The following is a 5,993-nucleotide window of genomic DNA, read 5'->3' on the forward strand; positions in this document are numbered from 1 at the left end:
TGCACTTTACTGGTGTCTATTGTATATCATGAATGAGCAGCATCAGGTGAAAATGGAAGATAAATACTCTTAAACAAATACAATGATACCTCTTCTGCAATGTATATAATATTCTTTAATGTTATCAATAACATCAGTCTGACCATTTTCTCATCACCCGGAGAGACATTCCAAAACATTCGACCAGGAATTGTTCATTGGCTAATGTTGTGTGAGTCAGTATCGTCAGATGCCCCTTGTGATTGAAGCGTTTTCAGCAGTCACCACAGCTAAATGTTTTTTCTCTTGTGTGAGTCCGTATATGTTGGGTTAGGTTCCCATTCTGATTGAAGCTTTATCTGCAGTCACCACAGCTTAATGATTTATCTCCCGGACCCAGTTCTCATTTGCAAAAAATGCCTGGCCAAGTTGCCAAAACACAGCAATAGGCTACAATAAAAAGAGACACGGACAATACAAAAGGTTTTTAAAAAAGTTTAAACATATGTGCTAATGTTATGAGAAAACAAATAAATTACATAAATAGAGTTATTCACTGCTCCTACCTGCACATTGTCTCCAGCCACTCTTTGGAGAAAGTCTGCTTGTGGGCAGTAAACAGTCCCTTTAAAAAATATATATATATTACCTTTATTTAACATTTAAGTCATTTAGCAGACGCTCTTATCCAGAGCGACTTACAAATTGGTGCATCAAGGCAAGTCAGTTAAGAACTTCTTATTTTCAATGACGGCCTAGGAACAGTGGGTTAACTGCCTTGTTCAGGGGCAGCACGACAGATTTTTACCTTGTCAGCTCGGGGATTCGATCTTGCAGCCTTTCAGTTACTAGTCCAATGCTCTAACCAATAGGCTACCTGCCGCCCCTTTACATTGGCTGTGCCCAGTCTGCTTGGTTCTGAACTGCCCACATTTTTGGCATGTGTTGCTACTGACCTTCCTTTTATAGGCACGGCCCATTTTGTGGGTGGGTATGGTCACGGATGAAGCTGTTATGGTAACAGTGGGTGCTGTCTGTAACGTCACCTGGGGAACAAATTGCATGAAGTACTGTCCAGAGACAGATGGGACTTGAACAACCAGACCACCACTGGTGCTACAGACAGCTGGTGCTTTGGTGAATAGCTGCCTCTGTGCAGGTATCTTTGGCATGATTAGATGTGGTCCAACCAGTGCCCGGCATTTAGTTTTGGCCAGCACTGCTGTGTTCGGAGGTAGTTGATGTACATTCTCTTCTTAGTTGTACTGAAGAGCTGTAGCACGGCAGGTTTTTGCAGGCTGACAGAGTTGGACATGGGCCTTCAGTTGACAGGTGAAATTATAGCAGTTTTTGCAGATGGGGCATTCGCTGGGTCTCTCCCTTGCAAGAGTGACGTGTCTATGTAGGCCAGCTTTCAGAGCAAATGCTCCGCCGCAGTCACAGCAGCAGTGAGATTTATTAGACGTGGTGCTACATTCTGAACAGTGTTCTCCCACTGGTGGGTCGGGATCCAATGGTGCGCTGCTGTAAAGTCGTACTGAGTTGCTGCTTACGGCTGAGCTGTAGCTGGAGGCATTGTTTTGATTATCTGGAGGGAATGTCGAAACACTTTAGCTGGGTAACAGTGCCAAAATATTTTCGATCCTCTAGTTTTGAGTCACTCTCTCTGTTCTCCACAGTCAGAGTTTTGGGAAGAAACAAGGACTGAAATGGGTCCTCTTCATCTGAATTCACTTTTCAAACAGCAAGAAATTAACTATTTCGTATTAGCCTCTTGCCCTTGAAGTTGCACTTCCTCAGGGCTGGTCTTGAGTTCCTCCTGTGCCTCTTTAATCTGTGTGGGCTCTGGTTCCTCCTGCCCCAGACTGGAGGACCCACAGTGCTGCTGCTTAGGGCCAACCTCCCCTTCAGAGACGGGGTGAGACAGCTGCTGGGAGTCTGGTGGGAATAAGAGAGAAGCTGAGTTATAGCTAGCTAAAGCCTTTAGACATGTCTAAGTAGCTACTAGTACAAGGTTTTCGAGATAGCACTAGCTAGCTATTTAATGGTGAAAGTTGAACTTAAAAGTTGTTGATAGGTGAATCGATGTTAGTCAGCCATAAACAATGTATTAATTGAGTAAATAATACCTACATAGCAACGAACCTAATGTACATCGTTTTATCTCCGGTGTGATCCATACTAGCAGTCTTCGTAGCCACTCATTCTCCTGTTTAGATCGGGAGATCTGGTACTCAACTACCACTTTCTAAACTGCCCCAAACATCCGTTAAACGCTCAGAAAGAAACGCATTCAAATACAGTAATTTAGACATGTGTTGTGATTATTCATCCTCTTGAGTGTTTGGCTTCGTCCACGAGGAAAGAATGTTCAAAATCAAAACAAACTCCCTCCTTCCTCTCAGTTCTACGTCCGTGTTGTTGATGTTTTTCGTCGTCGTCTTCTTCTTCTATAATATAATAGCGGGCCGCAAACAAACGTTAAAGGTGCATGCCGCCACCTACTGTGCTGGAGTGTGTGGTCAATCACGGTTTACAACATAAGCTCCACATTTCTAAATCCTCCTACCTAACTCAGTACTTCTGAGGGGACAAAAAACTCCCATACTAACTGCTAATAGACCCTCCCCCATCCCCCAAATCCCTTCGAACCCGCCCCCCCCAACCTCAATGACACTACACTTAAATCTTTCCCTCTCTTCAACATACTTATAACAATATAACAACACATGCTCCACCGTTTCAGCGACCATACACTCCAGACACAAACCATTTGCGTGCTTGCCCACCAGATTTAATGATGTTCTAGGCACAATTGAGAAAACACAACCTTTTCCTTCTGAATCTGACCTTTGAATCTTGGTCCACCGACCTTACTTTGGAGGGCATATAAATGTTGGCCCTTGGGCTCAGAGTACTATCTCTTCTGCTACACATCTATCAAAATGGCTTTGATCTTACATTTGGCCTCACCTCTACCCAGTGGAACATTAAAATCAATTATATCTCATTTTAAAGCTCTTTTGGCTAACTGGTCTACAATTTCATTCCCTTCCACACCAGCAAAGGCTGGGACCCAGCAGAATCTCACTACTACACCCAGTCTCTCAATTCTCCTTAATAACATGAAAACCTCCAATAGTAGGTAACTCCTATTAGATTTGCCAGATGATAAACTATTAAATACAGACAAGGAATCTGAGCATACTTTATTTCTGACAGGTTGTATGTCCTCCACCCACTGGAGGGCAACTACTATTGCCAACAGTTCAACTGAGTATTCTGAAAGATCATCTGTTAATCTTCTACATTTGCACATCAAATTATGGAAAGTAAACATCTGCTCCTGTGCGCCCACTGTCTGGGTCCTTGGATCCATCTGTGAAAAGCGGTAAAAATGCATAAAAACGTATACCAATGTAATTACCAACCCGTTTCCCTATATCACTGACTTCTGACCAATCTTCCCTTTTCCCTACCAAGGTTAGCTCAACAACAGGATCTGTGAGGAACCATGGAGGAACATCCCTATCTACTTCCATGTTGTCTTTTTCTCATTCTTATCAGTATGGTGAGCCCAGAAAAACACATTAGCGCCCCTGGGTGGAGGAGATTTTACTACAAGGTACAGACCATTGGTAAAGGGGTAAAATGTGGGACGAGAGGAACATTTGGGGTGTTTAAATAGTAGTTATCCAAAATGATAGGGTCATCTAGGATGATCATTTCTAGCATGAACTAAAATAAAATATGGGATGTGCGTTTCCAAAAACGACGTTATTTCATGGTTCAATTATAAAAATAATAATAAAGATGTTTTATTTTCTGTATTTATTTACCAATACCAAATAATCTGATTTACTTTCACATTTGAACAGCACAATGTCATTTAATGAAATTGTTGAAAGACAGAAATCAGGTCAGAAGTCTGAGAATTACATATGAGATACCAAAAGATGATAGAAGAAACAAACCCATCTCGTTTTTTTAGCTAAATCAAATGAAGGTATTATTGCATTGTTACTTGATGTACGAGTCAAAGGCTCATATGAAATCCTTCATATGAAATTTATTGGGTAATTAAATGCCTTACTACTGTTTTGTAGCGACAGATCCCCTTAAATGTATGTGGTAAAATAACCACGAAGAAGCCCATTCTGTTGAAGTATAAAAAAGGGCTATCAGCAACATACACCCAAGATCAGATAAACCATTAAATAAACCATACCCCATTATATCTACGTTTTTTGTTTAATTTCCGTACTACTTCAGTAGTTAAAGTAATAGTGATTGTAACAATCCACGGTAATGGAATTTCCCTTAAATTCTTTGTTCCGTTCTATATTTTTTGTCTATACTATGCTAGCATGGTGGTCCAGTCTGTTTGTGATTTAGCCAACTCATATCTGTGTTCGCTCATCATCATGCCCCTTAGATATTTCATTTGGAAAACTAATGTCTACATTATATATTGTAAACATATCCCTTTGGTGATAGAAGGTGTACCAAACAGTTACAAGACAACACTAACGCTTACGCTTTTGCAAATACTTATGTAGTATACACATCATAGGATATATAATAGGATAATTATAATAGAATGTTAAATATAATAGTATGATATTGTAAGGTTCTGTATTTATTTTCTTAGTCAACCTTGTGTTCTGTTTCGTTGTGTTATTGAACGTAGCCCTGTCTTTCATTTTTGTTCATTGATTTTACCTGTGTGAGTTACTCACCTGGTCTCATCAGCTCCTTATTTAGTTCAGTTCATTCTGTTTGTGCCTTTGTGAGGTGTTGTTCGTTTGACTCTACTTAGCCTTTTCCTAGCTCGTTTGTGAGAACCAGTTATAGACTTCAGTCAGAGTTTGGATTTACCTGCCTGTTTGACTACCTGTGTATGACCATTGCCAGCCTGTGACCACGATTCCTGCCTTCTGCTATAAGGCTAAATAAACACCTGCCGTGCTCTGCGCGTGAATCCACACCTTTTTCTCTGAGTATTCATTACAGATATATTAGGATCATGTAGTTAAATATCCAGAATATAAATTATATAAATAATCACATATTTGGGGGAAAGCGTATCTAGGTTTACATTATTGATAGCTGATACAATAATCTATTTTAAAGCAGCATAAAACACACATTAGCTCCATCCTTTCCCAGCAGAGGGTTCTGGGTCTCTTGTTCTTTCACTGGAGTTGAATGCCCTTCTCGCTCCCTTAAGATAAAAAGATGGTGATACTCATTAGGATATGTACGACACTGACTCTGCACTACGGGGGCCCGCATCCGGTCTTCAATGAGGTCATTTTTAAGGATATTGAGTAAGTTTCACCCCCCCAATATTTACACCTTTTGTTTACACAAACCACCTGTGGGATGGATGTTAGACACCACTGCTGTAGTCCACAAAGTATAAAACTACCCGTATACATACAATCTATTTATACTATGAATATGTCACAAAGAGCCCCTGCATCTGTGCTAGAGATTAAATAGAGGCCTTAATATACACTGCTCAAAAAAATAAAGGGAACACTAAAATAACACATCCTAGATCTGAATGAATTAAATATTCTTACTAAATACTTTTTTCTTTACATAGTTGAATGTGCTGACAACAAAATCACACAAAAATGATCAATGGAAATCAATTTGATCAACCCATGGAGGTCTGGATTTGGAGTCACACTCCGAATTAAAGTGGAAAACCACACTACAGGCTGATCCAACTTTGATGTAATGTCGTTAAAACAAGTCAAAATGAGGCTCAGTAGTGTGTGTGGCCTCCACGTGCCTGTATGACCTCCCTACAACGCCTGGGCATTCTCCTGATGAGGTGGCGGATGGTCTCCTGAGGGATCTCCTCCCAGACCTGGACTAAAGCATCCACCAACTCCTGGACAGTCTGTGGTGCAACGTGGCGTTGGTGGATGGAGCGAGACATGATGTCCCAGATGTGCTCAATTGGATTCAGGTCTGGGGAACGGGCGGGCCAGTCCATAGCA

General features: G+C 40.9%; 1 long non-coding RNA gene across 1 annotated transcript; it reads right to left on the reverse strand.

Annotated features, from left to right (window-relative positions):
* Positions 1-458: 458 nt before the first annotated feature.
* Positions 459-2,409, reverse strand: LOC124043510. Its single transcript, XR_006840334.1, has 3 exons — positions 2,113-2,409; positions 788-1,917; positions 459-604 (listed from the first exon to the last, which is right to left on the reverse strand). It is a non-coding gene; the product is annotated as an uncharacterized LOC124043510 (long non-coding RNA).
* Positions 2,410-5,993: the final 3,584 nt, after the last annotated feature.

This window comes from Oncorhynchus gorbuscha, linkage group LG09 (assembly GCF_021184085.1).
Source record: "Oncorhynchus gorbuscha isolate QuinsamMale2020 ecotype Even-year linkage group LG09, OgorEven_v1.0, whole genome shotgun sequence".
In the NCBI taxonomy this organism is placed as follows: Eukaryota; Metazoa; Chordata; class Actinopteri; order Salmoniformes; family Salmonidae; genus Oncorhynchus; species Oncorhynchus gorbuscha.